At 44.8% G+C, this 25,259-nt stretch overlaps 5 non-coding genes across 5 annotated transcripts; all 5 read left to right on the top strand.

The window, feature by feature from the left end:
* Window positions 1-3,841: 3,841 nt before the first annotated feature.
* On the top strand, window positions 3,842-3,914 carry TRNAV-CAC (transfer RNA valine (anticodon CAC)). The gene has a single exon. It is a non-coding gene; the product is annotated as a tRNA-Val (tRNA).
* Window positions 3,915-6,110: 2,196 nt separating this feature from the next.
* TRNAN-GUU (transfer RNA asparagine (anticodon GUU)) lies at window positions 6,111-6,184 on the top strand. The gene has a single exon. It is a non-coding gene; the product is annotated as a tRNA-Asn (tRNA).
* An 8,151-nt stretch (window positions 6,185-14,335) lies between these two features.
* Window positions 14,336-14,408, top strand: TRNAV-CAC (transfer RNA valine (anticodon CAC)). Its single transcript has one exon. It is a non-coding gene; the product is annotated as a tRNA-Val (tRNA).
* Window positions 14,409-21,766: 7,358 nt separating this feature from the next.
* On the top strand, window positions 21,767-21,838 carry TRNAH-GUG (transfer RNA histidin (anticodon GUG)). The gene has a single exon. It is a non-coding gene; the product is annotated as a tRNA-His (tRNA).
* A 3,347-nt stretch (window positions 21,839-25,185) lies between these two features.
* On the top strand, window positions 25,186-25,259 carry TRNAN-GUU (transfer RNA asparagine (anticodon GUU)). The gene has a single exon. It is a non-coding gene; the product is annotated as a tRNA-Asn (tRNA).

The raw sequence follows: 25,259 nt of genomic DNA, 5'->3' as shown, positions 1-25,259 counted from the left end.
CAAAGACAGGAAGTATCGTCAATTACAAACCCAAACAGAAGAAGCATCAACAGCAAGAATCATCGATTACAGGCCCCAACAGAAAAACATATTCGTTGCATCTCCTGCAAGAATTCAGCAACTTGGCAATGAGAAACCGTCATCACCCTGAACTTTCACTTTTCTCCAATGGACTTGGGTTCAAAACAACCTCCCTCAGCTTCCTCCTCTTTCTCTGTAAAGTAAGTTTCCTTCCTCTCCTTTGTTTGTGGGACTTGCCTATGGCTTTTGCTATAGCTTGCTTGTCCTGAATTGCAATTCTCCCGCTATTCCTGAATAAACCCTTTCTGCTGGAAAAAAACAAAAAACAAAAAACCCCCCAACTTTTATATATTTTTATTTTTATAAATTTTTAAAATGTATTTTGTTTATTTGTTTTTGGCTGCGTTGGGTCTTCGTTGCTGGGCGAGGGTTTTCTCTAGTTGCAGTGACTGGGGGCTACGCTTCATTGTGGTGGCTTCTCTTGTTGCGGAACATGGGCTCTAGGCGGGCAGGCGTCAGTAGTTGTGGCATGAGGGCTCAGTAGTTGTGGCTCACGGGCTCTAGAGCGTAGGCTCAGTAGTTGGGGTGCACGGGCTTAGTTGCTCCACAGCATGTGGGATCTTCGCGGAACAGGGCTCGACCCCGTGTCCCCTGCCTTGGCAGGCAGATTCTTAACCAATGCGCAACCAGGGAAGCCCCCAAAAGTATTATTTTGAAAGTCAACACTGGCATTATTCTCTTGGAATGGGGTGCCCTAGAAAAATGTGTATGTCCACCAAAAGTCATAAAAAAATGTTCGTGCCATTTCAGAATATCCTCAATTGGAAACAACTGAAATGTCCAACAGTAGAAAACTATGTCGAGTTATATTCTTACAAGGAATACACACAGAGACAAAGAACTACGTGAAAAATAGGGTTAAATTTCATAGACATAATGGTGAGTGAAAGAAGTCAGACCCATGCCCCTCCATCCCCCCAAACCCAGTGCATGCCCTGTGATTCAATTTATGTGAAAGTAACAGGCAGAGAGGTTGGGAGGGGTATGTGTGTGATTACTCTGAGCTCTTGCATGGGAAGAGTCATGAGGAAGCCTTCTGTGGTCTGGTAATTTTCCATACCTTAGTTATTCAGGTTGCTTCAGCAGTGATTCAGGTTGGTGTACACTGGTAATGGTTTGGGAACTGTACACTCTTTGTACTTTATGCATATTATGCCTCATTGTTTTAAAGGTTATTGCCACTTGGTTATTGTTAAAGTGATGTTGATACTTTTTCTTCTGCTTTGTCCTGGGCTAGGAGGGAAAGTAAGTTCAAAGTAGTTACTGTGATATTTTTTTTGCTGTCCTCAGATTTTTGGCTTCCCTTCACTATCGGATATCTGACTACTTACTCATGTGCTGCTCACAACAATTATCTTAAGCTGACATTCCACTGTTAATACTGTGTCAAAGCGAGAACCAAGTGTTCATGACCAAATTTGCTCTTTGAAGAATAAATATGAGTCAAGGAAGGGGGTGGGGTATATGAAATTGAGAAATTCTGATGAGGAAAGTAGTTCAATTAGGCTTAACTCACAGGTGCCAAAGGGGGACACTGGCAGGTAGTACACAAAGAAAAGCCGCCACATGCATTTCACCACTGAACTCTCAAGAAGTTTTGAGCATCCACACATAGCCAAAAGCGTTTACCTGATTAGTTCGGAACTTCACTAGATTAACCCGTCCAGAGTAGCTGTTTGATGGCTTTCAGCTATCTGTTCCTCTAGGAAAGGGAAAACCCCCCTTTCTCAGGCTTTGTGTGTGTGTGTGTGTGTGTGTGTGTGTGTGTGTGTGTTTCCTCTCTTCTCTTTTCTGGCTCTTTTATAAATCCTGTCTTTGTTTAATGACAACATCCTAATAACTGTTTCCCATTTTTATTAGTAACCATGTGAGCTAACTCATTCAAAATCTCTTTACTACTTGAAGTAAGTCAGAAAGAGAAAAACAAATATCGTATATTAACGCATATCTGTGGAACCTAGAAAAATGGTTCAGATGACCCGGTTTGCAGGGCAGAAAGAGAGACACAGATGTCGAGAACAAACATATGGACCCCAACGGGGGGAAAGCGGCAGAGGGGTTGGTGGTGGTGGGATGCGTTGGGAGATTGGGATTGACATATATACACTAATATATATAAAATAAGTATTAAGAACCTGCTGTATAAAAAAATTTTTTAAAAGTCAAAAAATAATCTCTTTACTACTAATGTTGAAGTATGATTTTCATATTCACATCTGTATACACTATGTTGGTAGCTTTGAAATCTATTCTTGGGTGGAGACTGCCATGGAAAGGGAGAGTTTAGGCCTTAAATGGTTGGAAGATAGGTCCTTCTTAGTCTTTAAATAGACAGTTTCCAGTTAGTATGTGTTTAACAAACTCATCGTCATTCTCTCTGCGTCTAACGTCGTTGCTTCTCCAATGGTCCTGTTTACTCTTTCTCCTCTTCTTCTTCATTTCATTAATGAGTTTGGCGAGGTTTGTAGGGCTACCTTTCAATCTTCTTTTCCTTTTGAAATCTTGGAGGTTGAACAAGGAAGGGATGCAAATCTCAGTGAAGTTTTCTCAGTTACCCGTGAGCATGGTGGCCAAGGGGAGGGGCTCTGGAGGCAAACTGCCTGGGTCTGAGTGCTGGCTCTCACTGTCACGGGGGGTGAGACCCTGGAAAGGTTAGCTCAGCTTTTCAGTGCCTCAGTGTTCTCATCTGCAACAAGGGGTGGTAAAGTCCTACACAATCTTCCAGGGTTGTTATGTGGACTTAGTAAGTTATTCCACAGTAAAGCACTGAGGAACAGTGCTGGTCACTGAGTAAAGCTCGAGAAAGCTGGTATTATCGTTATCATGAAGTCTTGTATTTCCCCTTCTAACTGTACCACTGCTGACTTTCAACATGCCCCAGAACAAATTGCGATTGTTTAAATGTTTAGCTGACCTCTTCTCCCTCATATTAGTGACCTGCATCTGGAAAATTGGTTGGTTTGGACGGTGATCTAACCGGTGATCGAAAGGCAGTGGGGGACTGGATCCAGCTTCATCAGATTCTTGGACCTTGGGCAGGCATGACGATCGTTTAGCTCATGGTAGACGATCTCTTGCACATGTTTCTACAGCAAGAGCTTTTCATAGATAGTCAGACATACCTTAAGTATTATAAGAAAAGTGCAAGTATGTACCAGTGACCTGTCCTTTTGGTTGTTGTTGTTTGAAGAAATCAAAGGAAGAAAAGAGAATTTACCTGGAAGTTGTAGATTTCCTCCTTCAGGTACGACGGAGTGTTTGTAGCAAGCTAGCATTCACCCTGAAAACGACTCAATCAAGTCTGGATGAAAGGAATTCTGTTTGCAGGCTTTGGAGAAATGCAGCTAGGACCCACAGGATCCGCTCCAGAGAGAGAGAAGCTCACTGGAGTGAACCTACTTCTCTACCTTTTCCCCTTAGGCCCAAAGGGCACTTGCCCGAAGCCCCGGCTCCCGCGGCTTCTGGGAGCTGAGGAGTCGGCAGCGGGGGCGACCCCTGCACTCGGGGGCACAGCCGTGGATCCGCGGACTCTGCGGTCGGTGCGGGAGCCCGAAGGCCGGCTGTGGGAGGCTCGGGGGTCCTCCCTTCGGGGCCGGCGAGGAACCCTGAAAGCAGGGCCTCTCGGAAGCCGCAGTCTCCTTGCCTGAGAGATCTCGGGGCTTCAAGGTTCATTCTTCAGTTGAAAAAGTTGGCGACTCGGATAGTGGTGGCAGGACCTACGGATTTCAGGGATGTGCCACTAAGGAGTAGCACCCGCCGTGTTTCCGTAGTGTAGCGGTTATCACGTTCGCCTCACACGCGAAAGGTCCCCGGTTCGAAACCGGGCGGAAACAAACGTCCTTCCTTTCTGAAGTTTTTACCTTCCCATTCAAAAAACCCAAACGGGCGAAAGGCAGGGGGTGAGGCAGCGGGCGCAGCCTCAGTTTCCATCCCCAAGGTACAGGGCAGGAGTCCCCTTACTGCCTGAGAGCCTGCTCAGCACCAGGAACCCGCCCTCCTTTCTCTGCTCTGAGGCACTGCGGAGGGCAGGCCACAGCCAGCTAATCCAAGTGGGCAAAGGACCAGGCTGACTTCGGGTCATTTTTACATCCGGAAATCCCCTCACCTACTAAGCAGGCGCCTAAACCTCTTCCACGTGTTCACACGAGTTATGTCTCTGAAAACCAAGGAGTTCATCCCTGTGAAGCACACTTGGCTTTCCCCCACCTCGGCACACGTACGCAACAGTTTGATTTGCGTGACGCAACAAAAGAGACCGAACCCAACTGTGCACCGGGGACCCGAGCCAAAGACACGGAAATGAACAACGTCAGGCTCCACGAATTGAGCCGGTCGCGGAGGGGAAGGAGCCCGTACCGGTGCCGTCTCCAGGAGAGCCCCCAGAGCCAGGGCAGAGATCAGGAAGTGGACGGATCCGCCCATCACCTGCTGACATCCCGGTCGGCACCTGACTCAAGGGAAAAGCGAGGTTCAGAAAGAGAGCAGGACCTTGGCTCGGCAGCACACAGCGCTGAAGCTAGAGCAGGACGGACCTTGGGTCCTGTCTCAGGGCCCAAGGCGTCGCCCAAGACTGGAGAGGTGAAGGGTGATGAGCAGCCGGGCAAGGGCTGGGAGCCTTGCACAGCTGCATTCAGCCCTGGGCTTCTGGGAAATCTCCGTTCCTGCGCTCCGGGTCTCTGAAGTTCAATCTTGACTTTTACCATTTGCATCTGGAGACGCTACGTCGGGGCTCCTCAATGGTTCCCTGGTGGTCTAGTGGCTAGGATTCGGCGCTTTCACCGCTGCGGCCCGGGTTCGATTCCCGGTCAGGGAAGCCTTTGTAAACATTTTTTTTCTTTTTTTCCCCTTCAGCGTCTCCACTGGCAGGAGTCTTCCTCTTCCTGCCCCGACCAGAGCTGTGTTTTGCTTCAAGGTTCAGATGCAGAAGAGCCTCTGCACTGAGTCCCCAAATGCCGCTGAGTCCCGGCCTCAGGGTCCTTGACGTCGCGCAGGCTGGAGGACGTGAGATGTAAGGAACAGCCTGGGCTGGCCGGCTCTCGCCTCGGCTCTTTTCTCCCTGCATGGTACAAACCCGAAGTCTTATTTACCGCGTTCTCATCCCAAGAGAATCGGGGACTCGAGTTCCAAACATTCATTAAGAACCCAAACCAAAGCCCTTTGAAACATACAAGAAAGTTGCAAGAGTAATAACATCGTATATTCTGTACGTAAGTGCACAGTAAACATTTTCCCACGTTGGGTTTCTCACTCTCTCTCCGTATATAAGAATGGCGACACCACTTGAGAGCTCCTTGCAGACATCTCCACTCAAGATTGCTCCTTTCGTTTGGCGTGTCTCTGAAAGGCAGCTTCTGCGGGACTTGTCCTCCAAGACCAGGGGAAGCCTCTGTCCTCGCGAGGAGGCCCCCTTGCCCTTTCAGGAACCTGAAATCCGTTCTCTTCAGGCTGTAGAGAAGCTTCAGGAGGAGTTTTATTCAGCTCCCCCCCGCCCCCGAAGTGCAGGCCAGGCACGTTCTGTGCTAGTAGGAATCCCCCCGGACCGGCTGCCCTCCGGTCTCCTTCCCGGTTGCCTTGGCGGGCAGTGGGGTCTCGGGTCAGCCTGAGCGCTGGAACCGCCTACCTCGGGAAAGGCCCTTCTGGGAAGTGCAGCTGCCCCTTGGCTGTGGCCTGGATCTCTGTGCCCTGCACGGAGCGTAAAGGGTTCTGACAGGACACAAAGGTGACGAATCCTTCCCTGTAGTGAGTGGGAGGATGAGAGGACCAGATGGGAAATGCGTCCAAGGGAGGGGGGAGTATTCTCAAGTGCTTGTCAGAATTGTCTGCATGGGTGGCTGCCCTGTGATAATAGTGCTTAGTGTTGTCTTTTCCTGACCTCGCCCCAGTCTCAGGTCCAGTGCGATCGGCTGCTCTAAACTTTCCGTTTTTCCGAAGCTTTGGAACTGGTACCGTTTTCCTGCGAGAAAGGCGGCACAGCCTAGGAATTGGTAAGTGTCTACTCCATAGAGAGGCCAGAAGAGCGGCGTGCTGCTGTCTCTGTGGCGCAATGGGTTAGCGCGTTCGGCTGTTAATCGAACGGTTGGTGGTTCGAGCCCACCCAGGGACGGTGGGAGAGGTTTTAGAACCCATTCAGCGTTTTCCGTGCTGATTACCATTCCAGGTGTTCCATGCTGATTATCACCTGTACATCTGCTCCCACAAAGTTTACCAAACTGCATTCGGGGTCCTATCCCGGATAGTCTTTTTTGTCTGAGGCTTGTCCTGAGGATTCTGGTATTTCCTGGTATGTGACACCGCAGCAGTGAGAAGCTGTCCACCTCTTGTCTTTCCACTATTTGCTAAAAACCACGTGGGCCCAGTCAACCCTTGTCAATAACTGCAAAGCTGTAACATCTACAATAAGGATGATCTTAATATGCAATGGTTCCCTCCTAAGGAACTCAGCATTAATAAGGGGGATTAACAGGCTCCCTGACTTCAGACTATATTACAAAGCTACAGTAATCAAGACAGTTTGGTACTGGCACCAAAACAGAAATATAGATCAATGGAACAGGATAGAAAGCCCAGAGATAAGCCCACGCACATATGGTCACCTTATCTTTGATAAAGGAGGCAAGCATATACAGTGGAGAAAAGACAGCCTCTTCAATAAGTGGTGCTGGGAAAATTGGACAGGTACATGTAAAAGTATGAAATTAGAACACTCCCTGACACCATACACAAAAATAAACTCAAAATGGATTAAAGACCTAAGTGTAAGGCCAGACACTATCAAACTCTTAGAGGAAAACATAGGCAGAACACTCTATTACATAAACCACAGCAAGGTCCTTTTTGACCCAGCTCCTAGAGAAATGGAAATAAAAACACAAATAAACAAATGGGACCTAATGAAACTTAAAAGCTTTTGCACAGCAAAGGAAACCATAAACAAGACCAAAAGACAACCCTCAGAATGGGAGAAAATATTTGCAAATGAAGCAACTGACAAAGGATTAATCTCCAAGATTTACAAGCAGCTCATGCAGCTCAATAACAAAAAAACAAACAACCCAATCCAAAAATGGGCAGAAGACCTAGATAGACATTTCTCCAAAGAAGATATACAGATTGCCAACAGACACGTGAAAGAATGCTCAACATCATTAATCATTAGAGAAATGCAAATCAAAACTACAATGAGGTATCATCTCACACCGGTCAGAATGGCCATCATCAAAAAATCTAGAAACAATAAATGCTGGAGAGGGTGTGGAGAAAAGGGAACACTCTTGCACTGTTGGTGGGACTGTAAATTGATACAGCCACTATGGAGAACAGTATGGAGGTTCCTTAAAAAACTAAAAATAGAACTACCATACGACCCAGCAATCCCACTACTGGGCATATACCCTGAGAAAACCATAATTCAGAAAGAGTCATGTACCAAAATATTCATTGCAGCTCTGTTTACAATAGCCAGGACATGGAAGCAACCTAGGTGTCCATCATCGGATGAATGGATAAAGAAGATGTGGCACATATATACAATGGAATATTACTCAGCCATAAAAAGAAATGAAATGGAGGTATTTGTAATGAGGTGGATGGAGTTAGAGTCTGTCATACAGAGTGAAGTAAGTCAGAAAGAGAAAAAGAAATACAGTATGCTAACACATATATATGGAATCTAAGGGGAAAAAAAAAGGTCATGAAGAACCTAGTGGCAAGACGGGAATAAAGACACAGACCTACTAGAGAATGGACTTGAGGATATGGGGAGGGGGAGGGGTGAGATGTGACAGGGTGAGAGAGTGTCATGGACATATATACACTACCAAATGTAAAATAGATAGCTAGTGGGAAGCAGCCGCATAGCACAGGGAGATCAGCTCGGTGCTTTGTGACCACCTAGAGGGGTGGGATAGGGAGGGTGGGAGGGAGGGAGATGCAAGAGGGAAGAGATATGGGAACATATGTATATGTATAACTGATTCACTTTGTTATAAAGCAGAAACTAACACACCATTGTAAAGCAATTATACTTCAATAAAGATGTTTAAAAAAAAATAAGGGGGATTAATACAGGAAGAATGTTGAATTTTTAGCACGGAATAGGCAGCTTTCTTTCATTGGTATACTCAAGTTCCTAAATAACTGAAAAAATTCAAACAAGCGTCCTTCAGGGATTGCTGAAATCAGACGACAGAAAGCAGAGGAGAGACATATCATTACAAACAAGCAACAAAGTCAGCAGCATGAGCACTTGTGACAACCCTACAAATCAAGATTTGAACCTTCCAGAACTGTAAGCCAGTTCGGTCGCTAATAAAAATGGATGAGGAGCAATGACTTCATGCACAGATACATACCCTGGAGACTCAAAAGCATAGGACAATGACTTCATGCACAGACACATACCCTGGAGACTCAAAAGCATATCACAGAATTACTCCGATTTTCATTAATGAGCTTCCTTCAAGGACCTAATGTGGCTTACTTATTTCATTGTGTTTCCCTCACTGTCAGTTGCTGTTAAAACATATCATTGCCTCTGCTTTCACCTTAAATAATGCCCACTAGTTTGATGAATTTTTTTCCCTTTAAATATATTTTCTCAGAAGCAAAACAATATACTTTCTCTTCCTTGGGAGAGAATAGACAAATTAGGCCTCTAAACATTTAAATTAATTAAAAATTAATTCCCCAATTAATTTCAGGAAAGTAATAATCACCTGTATAAATTTAAAATAAGAAAATTAAGAATTTCTGGGAAGAATGCTTTACCACTTATGCTTTCAATGTGGTATTTCTATAAGGAAAAATTTTGTTGTTGAATTGGTGACAAGGAACAATAACAGATTTAGCTGTAGATTAAATTAATGGTCTTGATTACTCAGAACAACAGTGAGAAACGAAATGAAATTGATTACAAAGATGACCCTTAATACTTTGAAGCAATTTAAATAATTTATACATTTTATATATAATGACATTTAAAATGTTTATGTCCTGTCGTGTGCTTTTATCGAGGTTACTCAGAAAAATTAGATTGGTTTAATAATTTTGGTCTAAAAACGACTATATATATATTTTCAGATTATGTTATGATGTAGAAAAGAATGGTGGTATAATATACTGTTATATAAGTCTTGGCTTTATTTTGGCTTGAAAATCTGAGTTACGTTGGACTTCCTAAATTTCCTGTACTGGTTGTACTGGTTAAATAAGCAAACGTATCCAATAAGTTTTCAACGACTAAAAATTTCAATTTATGTGTTGAAGTATATTAAATATACTAGTCAAGTACATTAAATATACTAATTTCTTTAAAGAGGAATGAATACTTGTAATTCTAGGAACCAGACGACTCAATTATTCCACTTACAATTTTTGGTAAATATTTTTAGGCGTCATCTAATATATGATTCCATATATACCAATATATGATTCCAACATTCTCATGGTCCAACATGTGTCAGCTTAAATTACAAGTTCAAGATCTAGAGTTAACTTTAATCCTTTGACTAACATTAAATTGATTTAAGTAACGAATCATCTTTGGTTGCCTGCAAATTCTCTCTGTCTTCGTCCTTCCCGTTTGCCCTAATTTCATGATAGGTCGGTTGACAACAGTGCTTTCGTTGGGGAATGCTGTTGTTTTCTGGGTTCACATATATTTCTATATGTTGTAGGTTTGTGGCTGGTGCTGTGGCTATTCTTATGTGTTCCCTTGACAAAAGTTCAGTAGAGTGGCTTGTGTTTTCACTGCTCTGACACGTCAGAATCATAACCTTCATGCTGCGCACTGCACAGCTTCTGAAACCTTCTCAAAGCGCCTCCTTGCTTCTTGTTACACATTCACTTTTTGCATGGCACTTGCTTTTTATCACAGCAAGCACCAAAATCCAGCTTGGCAAAGACATGATATCATTGAAAAGAATGTAGAATAATCTAATGTTGGCAGATTTTACTATGTAAATTACACCTCAATAAAGCTTACTTTTTAAAAAAAAAGGACAAACAAAACCAAATGTTGACAGGATGGCGAGCACTGGAAATTCTTATTCATTTCTGGAAAAGGTATACAAAAGTTCCACAGGTTGGAAAAAAATTTGGCAGCATCCACTGAGGGTCATACATACACAGTTATATGCTGTGGCCCAGAAATCGTACTTTTAGCTGTGCTATACCTTTGACCTGTGCTCTCCAATATGATAGGTACAAGCCACATGTAGCTACTGAACACTTGAAAGTTGCTAGGGCCACAAGTTGTAATGATAATATTTTGACGTAATAAGTCTCCTAAAACATTCACATAGATGAAAATAGAAAATTCAAAATTCCTTGTGACAGGTTTGAAAACTAATAAAGGGAAACGTCACTCAAATGAAGTCGGGAGACCAGAAGTGGGAGCTCTCATGGGGTACCACTCAAGTTCAAAGACAGGAAGTATCGTCAATTACAAACCCAAACTGAAGAAGCATCAACAGCAAGAATCATCGATTACAGGCCCCAACAGAAAAACATATTCGTTGCATCTCCTGCAAGAATTCAGCAACTTGGCAATGAGAAACCGTCATCACCCTGAACTTTCACTTTTCTCCAATGGACTTGGGTTCAAAACAACCTCCCTCAGCTTCCTCCTCTTTCTCTGTAAAGTAAGTTTCCTTCCTCTCCTTTGTTTGTGGGACTTGCCTATGGCTTTTGCTATAGCTTGCTTGTCCTGAATTGCAATTCTCCCGCTATTCCTGAATAAACCCTTTCTGCTGGAAAAAAACAAAAAACAAAAAACCCCCCAACTTTTATATATTTTTATTTTTATAAATTTTTAAAATGTATTTTGTTTATTTGTTTTTGGCTGCGTTGGGTCTTCGTTGCTGGGCGAGGGTTTTCTCTAGTTGCAGTGACTGGGGGCTACGCTTCATTGTGGTGGCTTCTCTTGTTGCGGAACATGGGCTCTAGGCGGGCAGGCGTCAGTAGTTGTGGCATGAGGGCTCAGTAGTTGTGGCTCACGGGCTCTAGAGCGTAGGCTCAGTAGTTGGGGTGCACGGGCTTAGTTGCTCCACAGCATGTGGGATCTTCGCGGAACAGGGCTCGACCCCGTGTCCCCTGCCTTGGCAGGCAGATTCTTAACCAATGCGCAACCAGGGAAGCCCCCAAAAGTATTATTTTGAAAGTCAACACTGGCATTATTCTCTTGGAATGGGGTGCCCTAGAAAAATGTGTATGTCCACCAAAAGTCATAAAAAAATGTTCGTGCCATTTCAGAATATCCTCAATTGGAAACAACTGAAATGTCCAACAGTAGAAAACTATGTCGAGTTATATTCTTACAAGGAATACACACAGAGACAAAGAACTACGTGAAAAATAGGGTTAAATTTCATAGACATAATGGTGAGTGAAAGAAGTCAGACCCATGCCCCTCCATCCCCCCAAACCCAGTGCATGCCCTGTGATTCAATTTATGTGAAAGTAACAGGCAGAGAGGTTGGGAGGGGTATGTGTGTGATTACTCTGAGCTCTTGCATGGGAAGAGTCATGAGGAAGCCTTCTGTGGTCTGGTAATTTTCCATACCTTAGTTATTCAGGTTGCTTCAGCAGTGATTCAGGTTGGTGTACACTGGTAATGGTTTGGGAACTGTACACTCTTTGTACTTTATGCATATTATGCCTCATTGTTTTAAAGGTTATTGCCACTTGGTTATTGTTAAAGTGATGTTGATACTTTTTCTTCTGCTTTGTCCTGGGCTAGGAGGGAAAGTAAGTTCAAAGTAGTTACTGTGATATTTTTTTTGCTGTCCTCAGATTTTTGGCTTCCCTTCACTATCGGATATCTGACTACTTACTCATGTGCTGCTCACAACAATTATCTTAAGCTGACATTCCACTGTTAATACTGTGTCAAAGCGAGAACCAAGTGTTCATGACCAAATTTGCTCTTTGAAGAATAAATATGAGTCAAGGAAGGGGGTGGGGTATATGAAATTGAGAAATTCTGATGAGGAAAGTAGTTCAATTAGGCTTAACTCACAGGTGCCAAAGGGGGACACTGGCAGGTAGTACACAAAGAAAAGCCGCCACATGCATTTCACCACTGAACTCTCAAGAAGTTTTGAGCATCCACACATAGCCAAAAGCGTTTACCTGATTAGTTCGGAACTTCACTAGATTAACCCGTCCAGAGTAGCTGTTTGATGGCTTTCAGCTATCTGTTCCTCTAGGAAAGGGAAAACCCCCCTTTCTCAGGCTTTGTGTGTGTGTGTGTGTGTGTGTGTGTGTGTGTTTCCTCTCTTCTCTTTTCTGGCTCTTTTATAAATCCTGTCTTTGTTTAATGACAACATCCTAATAACTGTTTCCCATTTTTATTAGTAACCATGTGAGCTAACTCATTCAAAATCTCTTTACTACTTGAAGTAAGTCAGAAAGAGAAAAACAAATATCGTATATTAACGCATATCTGTGGAACCTAGAAAAATGGTTCAGATGACCCGGTTTGCAGGGCAGAAAGAGAGACACAGATGTCGAGAACAAACATATGGACCCCAACGGGGGGAAAGCGGCAGAGGGGTTGGTGGTGGTGGGATGCGTTGGGAGATTGGGATTGACATATATACACTAATATATATAAAATAAGTATTAAGAACCTGCTGTATAAAAAAATTTTTTAAAAGTCAAAAAATAATCTCTTTACTACTAATGTTGAAGTATGATTTTCATATTCACATCTGTATACACTATGTTGGTAGCTTTGAAATCTATTCTTGGGTGGAGACTGCCATGGAAAGGGAGAGTTTAGGCCTTAAATGGTTGGAAGATAGGTCCTTCTTAGTCTTTAAATAGACAGTTTCCAGTTAGTATGTGTTTAACAAACTCATCGTCATTCTCTCTGCGTCTAACGTCGTTGCTTCTCCAATGGTCCTGTTTACTCTTTCTCCTCTTCTTCTTCATTTCATTAATGAGTTTGGCGAGGTTTGTAGGCCTACCTTTCAATCTTCTTTTCCTTTTGAAATCTTGGAGGTTGAACAAGGAAGGGATGCAAATCTCAGTGAAGTTTTCTCAGTTACCCGTGAGCATGGTGGCCAAGGGGAGGGGCTCTGGAGGCAAACTGCCTGGGTCTGAGTGCTGGCTCTCACTGTCACGGGGGTGAGACCCTGGAAAGGTTAGCTCAGCTTTTCAGTGCCTCAGTGTTCTCATCTGCAACAAGGGGTGGTAAAGTCCTACACTATCTTCCAGGGTTGTTATGTGGACTTAGTAAGTTATTCCACAGTAAAGCACTGAGGAACAGTGCTGGTCACTGAGTAAAGCTCGAGAAAGCTGGTATTATCGTTATCATGAAGTCTTTTATTTCCCCTTCTAACTGTACCACTGCTGACTTTCAACATGCCCCAGAACAAATTGCGATTGTTTAAATGTTTAGCTGACCTCTTCTCCCTCATATTAGTGACCTGCATCTGGAAAATTGGTTGGTTTGGACGGTGATCTAACCGGTGATCGAAAGGCAGTGGGGGACTGGATCCAACTTCATCAGATTCTTGGACCTTGGGCAGGCATGACGATCGTTTAGCTCATGGTAGACGATCTCTTGCACATGTTTCTACAGCAAGAGCTTTTCATAGATAGTCAGACTTACGTTAAGTATTATAAGAAAAGTGCAAGTATGTACCAGTGACCTGTCTTTTTGGTTGTTGTTGTTTGAAGAAATCAAAGGAAGAAAAGAGAATTTACCTGGAAGTTGTAGATTTCCTCCTTCAGGTACGACGGAGTGTTTGTAGCAAGCTAGCATTCACCCTGAAAACGACTCAATCAAGTCTGGATGAAAGGAATTCTGTTTGCAGGCTTTGGAGAAATGCAGCTAGGACCCACAGGATCCGCTCCAGAGAGAGAGAAGCTCACTGGAGTGAACCTACTTCTCTACCTTTTCCCCTTAGGCCCAAAGGGCACTTGCCCGAAGCCCCGGCTCCCGCGGCTTCTGGGAGCTGAGGAGTCAGCAGCGGGGGCGACCCCTGCACTCGGGGGCACAGCCGTGGATCCGCGGACTCTGCGGTCGGTGCGGGAGCCCGAAGGCCGGCTGTGGGAGGCTCGGGGGTCCTCCCTTCGGGGCCGGCGAGGAACCCTGAAAGCAGGGCCTCTCGGAAGCCGCAGTCTCCTTGCCTGAGAGATCTCGGGGCTTCAAGGTTCATTCTTCAGTTGAAAAAGTTGGCGACTCGGATAGTGGTGGCAGGACCTACGGATTTCAGGGATGTGCCACTAAGGCGGTAGCACCCGCCGTGTTTCCGTAGTGTAGCGGTTATCACGTTCGCCTCACACGCGAAAGGTCCCCGGTTCGAAACCGGGCGGAAACAAACGTCCTTCCTTTCTGAAGTTTTTACCTTCCCATTCAAAAAACCCAAACGGGCGAAAGGCAGGGGGTGAGGCAGCGGGCGCAGCCTCAGTTTCCATCCCCAAGGTACAGGGCAGGAGTCCCCTTACTGCCTGAGAGCCTGCTCAGCACCAGGAACCCGCCCTCCTTTCTCTGCTCTGAGGCACTGCGGAGGGCAGGCCACAGCCAGCTAATCCAAGTGGGCAAAGGACCAGGCTGACTTCGGGTCATTTTTACATCCGGAAATCCCCTCACCTACTAAGCAGGCGCCTAAACCTCTTCCACGTGTTCACACGAGTTATGTCTCTGAAAACCAAGGAGTTCATCCCTGTGAAGCACACTTGGCTTTCCCCCACCTCGGCACACGTACGCAACAGTTTGATTTGCGTGACGCAACAAAAGAGACCGAACCCAACTGTGCACCGGGGACCCGAGCCAAAGACACGGAAATGAACAACGTCAGGCTCCACGAATTGAGCCGGTCGCGGAGGGGAAGGAGCCCGTACCGGTGCCGTCTCCAGGAGAGCCCCCAGAGCCAGGGCAGAGATCAGGAAGTGGACGGATCCGCCCATCACCTGCTGACATCCCGGTCGGCACCTGACTCAAGGGAAAAGCGAGGTTCAGAAAGAGAGCAGGACCTTGGCTCGGCAGCACACAGCGCTGAAGCTAGAGCAGGACGGACCTTGGGTCCTGTCTCAGGGCCCAAGGCGTCGCCCAAGACTGGAGAGGTGAAGGGTGATGAGCAGCCGGGCAAGGGCTGGGAGCCTTGCACAGCTGCATTCAGCCCTGGGCTTCTGGGAAATCTCCGTTCCTGCGCTCCGGGTCTCTGAAGTTCAATCTTGACTTTTACCATTTGCATCTGGAGACGCTACGTCGGGGCTCCTCAATGGTTCCCTGGTGGTCTAGTGGCTAGGATTCGGCGCTTTCACCGCTGCGGCCAGGGTTCGATTCCCGGTCAGGGAAGCCTTTGTAAACACTTCTTTCTTTTTTTCCCCTTCAGCGTCTCCACTGGCAGGAGTCTTCCTCTTCCTGCCCCGACCAGAGCTGTGTTTTGCTTCAAGGTTCAGATGCAGAAGAGCTTCTGCACTGAGTCCCCAAATGCCGCTGAGTCCCGGCCTCAGGGTCCTTGACATCGCGCAGGCTGGAGGACGTGAGATGTAAGGAACAGCCTGGGCTGGCCGGCTCTCGCCTCGGCTCTTTTCTCCCTGCATGGTACAAACCCGAAGTCTTATTTACCGCGTTCTCATCCCAAGAGAATCGGGGACTCGAGTTCCAAACATTCATTAAGAACCCAAACCAAAGCCCTCTGAAACATACAAGAAAGTTGCTAGAGTAATAACATCGTATATTCTGTACGTAAGTGCACAGTAAACATTTTCCCACGTTGGGTTTCTCACTCTCTCTCCGTATATAAGAATGGCGACACCACTTGAGAGTTCCTTGCAGACATCTCCACTCAAGATTGCTCCTTTCGTTTGGCGTGTCTCTGAAAGGCAGCTTCTGCGGGACTTGTCCTCCAAGCCCAGGGGAAGCCTCTGTCCTCGCGAGGAGGCCCCCTTGCCCTTTCAGGAACCTGAAATCCGTTCTCTTCAGGCTGTAGAGAAGCTTCAGGAGGAGTTTTATTCAGCTCCCCCCCGCCCCCGAAGTGCAGGCCAGGCACGTTCTGTGCTAGTAGGAATCCCCCCGGACCGGCTGCCCTCTGGTCTCCTTCCCGGTTGCCTTGGCAGGCAGTGGGGTCTTGGGTCAGCCTGAATGTTGGAACCGCTTACCTCGGGGGAGGCCCTTCTGGGAAGTGCAGCTGCCCCTTGGCTGTGGCCTGGATCTCTGTGCCCTGCAGGGAGCGTAAAGGGTTCTGACAAGACACAAAGGTGACAAATCCTTCTCCGTAGTGAGTGGGAGGATGAGAGGACCAGATGGGAAATGCGTCAAACGGAGGGGAAGTATTCTCATGAGCTTTCCAGAATTGCCTGCAGGGGCGCTGTCAGGTTGTTGGCTGCCCAATGATAATAATGCTTAGTCGTGTCTTGTCCTGGCCTTGACCCAGTCCCAAGTCCAGTCTGAATCCACGCTCAGAGGCATCCCGGTTTACTGTACATATTCCATTGTGCCTCCCTGCAAAGTGAAGTAGTGATCTAACTTCTATTGCCAGGATCCCAGTGGATAGCAACCATGGGTTTTTTGGGTTTTTTTTTTCCTTGAACTTTCTGTTTTGCTGAAATGTAACTCAGAAAAAGAAAAAAGGTTTCGCTTTAGATAAGTTATTGCTTTCCATGCTAGGTACAAGAAAACAAATTCAGGTTGATAATTAGGATGAATCTCGAATACTTTTAACACTGTAGAGAATTCTAATAATTGATGTATAATTGCATAGAAAATATTTATGTCCTATCATACTTCCAGAGAGGACTCCTTTTATGCATCACAGTGGGTTAATAATTTTGGTCTAGAAACTACTTTATGTTGTCTTTCAGATTTTCTAACAATGTGGAAAGTATGTGTGGCACAGTATTCTAATTTGTATAAGTCTTGGATTTGTTTTCTATTCAAAATCCTAATAAAAGTGAACTCCCTAAATTTCCTGTATTGGTTTTAGTATCCCTTAAGCAAACTTTAATTCCAATAAATATTTATGTTTACAAAATTTAAAATTATGTGTTCCACTCTACTCAATACTGTGTAATGACATATATGGGGAAAGAATCTAATAAAGAGTGGATATATGTATATGTATAACTGATTCACTTTGCTGTACACCTGAAACTAACACAACATTGTAAATCAACTATACTCCAATAAAAGTTAAAAAAAATTATGTGTTCCAGTAAATTAAATATACCATATAATATCTTTTATATGAAGATTAACTCTTATAATTCTAGAAATCATAGTGACAATTATTCCACTTACAATTTTGGGGTAAATTTTTTTAGGTATCATCTAATATGTGATTCCAACTTGCATTTCTCTGTTACAATTCAGCTCAATTTGCGATTTTAAGATCTATCATTATCTTTAAGTTCTTTGACTGATACTAAATTGGGTTAATTAATGTGTAATCTTTGCCTGGAAAATTTCTAATTAATGTAGAAATAACAAAACACTGTTTTAATATGCTGCCTCATATTTTTATAGATTATAGAGTGGCCATAGGTTAAAAGATTAAGATGTGTGGGAACCTTTAGGAGATGTTTGTGAATGTAGCCATCATGTCACTTGAAGAAGTGTAAAACACATGGGCTGTCTAAGCCAGGAAGTAAGGACCTGTTGTTTACCTGAGGTCCTTGTTCATTTTTTTAAAAATCCTGATTCTAGGTTACTTGCTTTCTAGATCTGAAGTCACCCATTTTCCCCTGTGCTATGCATCTCTTGTTTCACTCACTGCTGGTGCCCTTAGGCTCTGGCAGGTGGATAAGCCTGGGAAAGACACGACAGGGTTTTCTCCCGCTGTGATTCTTATTTTTGATGACTCCAGATGTGGAGTCATCCAGATATGGATGCTGTAGGGGCAGGGACCTTGAGTTTGCTCCTGATGCAGCATCTCTCCTGGAGAAGGGTCTGGTACCGTAAGCACCTAATAAGTGCTTGCTGATTGAAGGCATCCTAATGCAAGGTCCTGGAAAGCTGAAGAGGAGGAGAAGAAAGTGGGTAAGATCCACAGCTGCCTTGAGTATAAGGGACAGAGAGAGACAGATAGGCAAACACTCAAAGAGAGAGACAGGGAAATATCCTAGAACCTAGAAACATCCTAGATTTAGTATGCGAAAACCAAAGAGCTCTTGTTTGCTCATGAGATTCAACAGAGGAATCAATGGAAGTTGAACCAATAACTTTAAGGATCCAGGTTTGCACAAGAGGCATTACTGGGTGCAGAATTCTGTAGGTTGCAACAATTTGTCTCAAATGGGATAATTTTTGCAGAAATAGCCACATACTGTCAAGAAATCAGATAAAGACAGTCATGGGCATGCAAATGCACCCTGGTATAGGAGGGAGACCAGTCATTAGATCGTGTGCATCCAACCAAAGCAAATATGAAATTTATAAAGAAAAGGGAAGAGGAGTAAATGTCTGGGACCAGTGTTTTTTGTTTTTTTGTTTGTTTTTTTCCTCTCTAACTGATAAGCTGCTTGACAGGAAGCAATCCAGAGTTTTTCTGGCTGGTCTTCTCTGGTTTCAGTTAAGTAGGTCACCACTGAAAACAATTACAATTATTGGAAGATTTTCCAAACATCTTGAGAATATAGCTGCTGAACATATGCAATATGGTATCTCTGGGTAATGCCCACATTGTCCTTCTATTGTACCTCCCACTTAGTTGAGTCAGTAGGGCACCACTCCCCTTGTTAGAGTAACAGATAGATGTACAGAAAGTTTGTTGTGATGGCAAGACTATGAAGAAAAAGGCTCTTTCCTTGAGTTGGAAAAATACACTGGAATATAAATTAGGCCACCTATTGCAGTAAAAATAGGAACATAAAGAGATGCCTTCAGCTTCTGACAAAGGTGGAGTGACAGAAATCAGATTTACCCTCCTGACTAAATCTCACTCTCCCCCTTTTTCCCACCCCTAAAGGGAAAAAAAAGGACAAAAGACATGAAATACTGGTTTTCAAGACACTGGAAATCGGGCAGCAAAGGACAGCAACCCCTGAGAGATGAGAAACAAACAAGATGAGTCCTGCCATTGGCCCAGCTTACTGCTTTCAGAGAGTTTCCAGGCTGGGCCCCAGGAGGGGGATCTGAGGTCAATTCCTTGGACTGTAGAGATGAAGCTGAGTGTTGATGGAGAGCAAGGCAGCTAGAGTTCACAGGACAAAGATCCAGTGATAAGAGAGAGAGGGAGCGAGAGAATGCACGGATATGAAAAGGTCTCCCTCCAGTACTCAGCAGAGTAATGAGCAGGGTATACTTATGAAGAAACTGCCTGAGGCCAAGGACAGAAACTTTTAAAAAGATCATGGAACAATGCCTGGTTCTCACTCAGGACAGGCAATTGTACTTGCTGCCCCCAGCCAGACTGGACTACACATAATTCATGGGCTGTTGGGAAGAACATCCAGGAAACTCTTGTTTCAGTGGTGGGAATAATCAGCCCTGGACTGACCTACCTAAAAGATCATCAAAGCAAGATCCAAAGGGATCAAACTGTTTACAAGTCACTTAACTGTACCCCAGAACAAAACTCAAGAAGTTTTATAGGAATACCAAAATAGCCAGTGCCCAAGAAGGGAAACTTTGACTATGTCTGGTATCCAATCAAAGAATGCCAGGAATGTAAAGAGGCAGGAAAATATGATGCATAAGGAGGAGACTAATCAATCAGTCAAAACTGAACCACAACTGACATGATGTAAAAATCAGCAGAGAGGACTTCAAACAGTTATCATGACTGTTACATATGTCCAAAAAGTTAACTAGAAATGTGGAACATACAAAAATGGCCAAAATTAAACTTTAGAGATGAAAACTATAACATCTAAGACAATAAATTCACCAGATTGAACAGCAGATTACACACTGCAGGAAAAAAAGATTAAGGAACACAAAGCCATGAACAATTGACAAGATCCAAAATGAAACTCACTGTCAAAAAAAATGTTTTTAATGAACATAGTGTCATTGAGTGGTAGGGCAACGTTAAAAGACCTGATACACGCGTGACTGATGTCCCTGAAAATACATAGGGAGAAGAAACAATCTTTGAAGAAACAATGTCAGAAAATTCCAGTCGTAGTAAAGATTATAAACCCACCGATCCAATGAGCCAAATGAACAAAATGAATGAGCACAAGAAACACGAAAAAACCACATCTAGTCACATCATAATTAAATTGCTCAAATCCATTGAAAAAGAATAAAATCTCCAAAGGGACCAGAGGAAAAAGATAGGGTACATACAGGAACAAAAATAAATGTCAGATTTCTCATCAGAAGCAGTGAAAGTGAGAAGATAGTGGAGCAACCTCTTTAAAGGACTGAAGGCAAAAAAGGCAAGGTGGAATTTTATGACTACCCCCCCAAAGTCTTTCAAAAATGAAGGTGAATAATGACATTTATAGACATACAAATGCTGAAAGTCTTCATCACCAGCAGACCCACATCACAAGAAATGTTAAAGGAGTCCTCCAGGAAGAACAACACTGACACCAGACAGAAGTCTGGATGTGCACAAAGGGATGAAGGAAAACAGAAATGGTATCAGCATGGGAAAAATATAAGATTTTTTCTTATTTAAATCTCTTTAGAAACGTGGAACAGATTTTTTAAAATAACGATGGATTGTGGGGTTTATAACATATGCAAAGTAAAATGCATGACAACAATAGCAATAAAGACAGACAGAAGAGAAATGTGAAGAGATACAGTTGCTAGTTGCACTCTTTCAGGAAATTCTGGACTCCCAGTGACTTGTTTTCCTGGCAATCGCTTCTTCGATGCTCTTGGCTTAGGCTCTCCTCTTATGCACCAGACACATACAGGAGGGTCCTAGTGGCGGAGCCTTTTCCGGAAAGGATGCTCAGAGTAGGAAAAACTCACAATGCCTTTGAGTATTTCCTGAAAAGGAGTAACCTTTCGATTAACCGCGAACATGCTAACCCATTGCGCCACAGAGACAAAGGAACATTATTTTCCCCGCTTCCCCCTGGATGAGCAATCACTCCTTCCACGCTGGGCGGAGCCTCTCGCCTTTCCCAGGATAGCAGCGGCGGCTCCAAAGCCTCGGACAACAGGAGAGGTGGAGTCCACGCTGCGCGTTCATCCCGTGGGAAAGCCGTGCGTCGGGCGATTCTGAAGGCAGAAGGGCAGCTGAGCGTCCCCGCCGCGCCTTCCTCCACACCAGCCGCAGATGCCAGCGACCCGGAGACGCCCCCGGGCCTGAGCCGAGTGGGGCCCAAGGGAAGCTGAGTGCCCGATGGGCTCGTAATTGTTCTTTCTGTTCTTTGCTCCGCCTTCACCCGATCTTCTGCGCCGGGGGCGCTGCCCTCCCTCCGCTCGGCCGCGATCGGTGGGGCGGGAGCCTGAACCAGGGGGTGGGGAGGGTTGGTCCAAAGGGGCAAACGCAAGAGGCGGGAAAGAAGCCGGCGAGGTGGGGACGAGGACAACGAGACTTCCCAGAAAGCACGTGCCGGATTTGGGGAGATGAGAATTGGTTTTTGGTTTTCTTTTGTTCCATCATCATGTATCAGAATTGAAAGGAAAAGAGGGGAAACCGGTGCTCGGGCATGAGAGAGAGAATACGAATACCTGCAATTTCCAAGAATAAAGCGGCGCAGTGACTGGAATCCTTTTATGTCACATGACATACATCAAGAGAAGCTGTTGTCGCTTGGCATATGGCGCGCCGTGATCGTATAGTGGTTAGTACTCTGCGTTGTGGCCGCAGCAACCTCGGTTCGAATCCGAGTCACGGCATTACCCTTACACCTGGCGTCTGCTTTCCCTTTTCTTACACCCGGTAGTGGTCTACACTGGGTTCTCAGACATGTGACCGCCAATTTTTATCCAAAAAGGAAATTATTTAGGTGTATTAACAGAACGAAACGCACAAATCATTAACGGACAGCTATTTGATGTGAAATCATCAGGAGGATCATGACATAGAAAATTTTTACCAACCAAGTATGGATGAAACACTTTGATACATGGATGAAGCCCTTTGACACACTTTCCAGGTAATGCCTACCCATCCCCTGCTACTTTAAACTATTCTGATGTCCACCCCTCAGGTTAAGCTTGTTCTTTCTTCAAATTCACGTAAATGAATATACACTTTTTACTATCTGGGTATTATCAAGCAGAGATTCTGAAGTCGAGTTTCCCACTAGTAGGGAAATCACAGAGGTCAGCACGTCATGAAGGCAATGGACAAGACTTTGCCCTGGAGAAAGCACCTTCAAGATCATGGTACTTCTCCTGCCAGGTAACTCTAAGTACATACCCAACAGGCCACCATCTTTCACTCAGGGTCATCATCCTCCCCTCCACCCGAACCAAACCACTCTCCGCAAAGAAATTCTAGCGAAAATCTCCCAATCCCCCCGCCCCACCCCCCACACGCAGAACACACGCGCCCGCCCACCAGACTGACCGCCTTTCGGCAGCAGCTCCAGAATCACAGACACCCGCAGCCACTGTGCTGTCTCAGCTACTGTTGCCTCTGCTGGCTTGGTCCGCTCCGCTCCCCCTCCTCTTGCCTTACAGTGGACATAACATTTATCCTAACAGGTCTTCTGAGCGAGTGTCCAAGGGAAAAGGGAAAACGTGCCCATTGCCTGACAGAGACCACGGGGATTCAAAACAACAGCAGCTGGAGAAGTTGGGGCATTTACCTAGATCACCATCCTATTGATATTCTGGTGTTGATTTTTACACCTACCTTCTGCTTATGTCACCGATAACAGTTTTCCCTTGTGGTAGTGAGATGAATTGGAAACTCAAATTACTCAGGGAAATGAATGTGAATGAATGGATTGAAAGAGAATATTTAAAAAATATATTCCGCCCTCGCTCAACTGACGAGTGCATGGAGATGGCAAAGGCCTGGGAGGCCCAGCACGTCCGCTGATGCTGGGCCAGTCATTGGATCTGAACCTGTTGCCACTCGGAACACCTCGAGCCTGGGTCTCTGTCTCTGAGAGATGCTTTGGAGGATCCATCTGCACGGCAGCGACCGACCACACCACCCCGTTTCCTTTTCCTGGGGAGGCTAAGCTGGGGTCTTCCTGGATCACAAAGGTAGATATTTTAATGACCAGAAGTTATAAGAAAATATTCTTGACATTTTTACTCATCAGGGAAATAAGCATTAACACTATAAGGTGGTATCATTACACACCCTCCAGCATGGCTGTAACTTAAAAGAATTCGTGCTCCAAATGCTGACACAAGTGTGGAGCAATTGCATCTGTAGTAGAGCTGGTTTGAAATCATTCTAAAATACTGTTGACACTTTTTAATAAAGTTCATCTTGTACCTACTCCATGACCCAGCAGTTGCAATACTTCTATGAATGCACAAGTATACAAAAAGATTGATATGGAATATTCATCAAAACACCAAGAATATTCATCAAGAACACCAATTAACACCAACCCCCCACCAAAATTACTCCAATAATACCAAAATTAATAAGTGATATACATAATATGAATATGTTTAATGAACAAAATGTTGCATGAAACAAAAGTCAGTTACCAAAAATGTACATTCATTCATTTGAATTTCAAGAGCAGGCAACAGTAATCTACTGCAATAAACTTCAGAATAGTAATTAACTAAGTGATCTAGTGTAGGAATTGCCTAGAAAGGGGCTCAAGTGACATTTTTAGGATGATGGCAATTTTCTATAACTTGATCTGGGTGGCGATTACATTTGCCAAATTTCAACAAACTGTGCCTATGCCCTAAAGATTTGTGCTTTTTACACTATGTGAACTATAGTTCAATGATTTACTGTTCCCATAAAAATCAGTGGATGGTGGATGAAGGCAGGTTGGTGTAGACCATGACAACTAGTTTGCATTTTATTGTAAACTCATTAAGAACTCGTTCTCCTTTAGTGTAAAAAATCCCACTGATATTTGAAATATCTTTACCGGAAAAAAGGGCAATCACCATGTCATTTCGTTAGTGCAAGCTATAGACAAGGCTCCTTGAGAGGCGGTATTTCAACTTTGGGGATATGTTCTGCTCAACAGTGAGACAAGGAACCATCCTAGGTTTCACTTTGACTGGCGCCCGCGGGTTTGTGCACTGTGGGATTTACTCCTTCTCACAGCATTGTGCTCTGCGGCCAGCGGCAAACTCTGCTCTCCAACCACTGCTAAGGGGCATAGCTGGTGCTGGCGTTAAAAGCAAATGGATGGAATATTATTCAGCCATAAAAAAGGAGATATTGCCATTTGCAGCAGCATGGATGACCTAGGGATTATCATACTAAGTGAAGTAAGCCAGACAAAGACAAATATCATATGATATCGCTTATATGTGGAATCTAAACAAAACAAAACAAAAACGATACAAATGAACTTATATAAAAAACAGAACTAAAAAACAAAAAACAGAACTAGACCCACAGAGGTAGAAAACAAACTTACAGTTACCAAAGGGGAAAGGGGGGTAGGGATAAATTAGGAGTTTGGGATATACACAGTGCTATATATAAAACAGATAACCAACAAGGACCTACAGTATAACACAGGGACCTATACTTCATATTTTGGAATAACCTATAAGGAAAAAGAATATGAAAAAAAACTCTCATCTCAGAATCTGGCCCGAGCCTCCTCACAGGCTTCCTGGGAGGTCTCGCTGTCTCATCCATGCCTTTGCTTGCTTTCGCTGCTTTTCACGTTTTCTCTTTGGACCTGATCTCATTCCCGTTGCCGCCATACCGAGCACACCTACTAAACCTGCGGGGCAGATGGTCGGGTGAAAGCGGAGCAAACCGGGAGCCGTCACGGAGCCCACCGGGCGTTCAGCTTCCCTTGGGCCCCACTCGGCTCAGGCCCCGGCCGTCTCCGGGGCGCTGGCATCGGCGGGTGTGGAGCAATGCGCAGTGGGGACGCTCGGTTGCCCTTCTGCCTTCGGAATCGCCCAACGCACGGCTTCCCCACGGGACAAACACGCTGCGTGGACTCCACCTCTCCGGTTGTCCGAGGCTTGGAGCCGGCGCCGCTGTCCTGGGAAAGGCGAGAGGCTCCGCCTAGCTTGGTAGGCATGCTTGCTCTCTGTGGGCCTGAGGAGAAAGGGCTCTTCGTGTCTCTGTGGCGCAATCGGTTAGCGCGTTCGGCTGTTAACCGAAAGGTTGGTGGTTCGAGCCCACCCAGGGACG

Source organism: Eubalaena glacialis, chromosome 3, assembly GCF_028564815.1.
Source record: "Eubalaena glacialis isolate mEubGla1 chromosome 3, mEubGla1.1.hap2.+ XY, whole genome shotgun sequence".
In the NCBI taxonomy this organism is placed as follows: domain Eukaryota; kingdom Metazoa; phylum Chordata; class Mammalia; order Artiodactyla; family Balaenidae; genus Eubalaena; species Eubalaena glacialis.
This window is presented reverse-complemented; position numbering and strand designations above follow the sequence as displayed.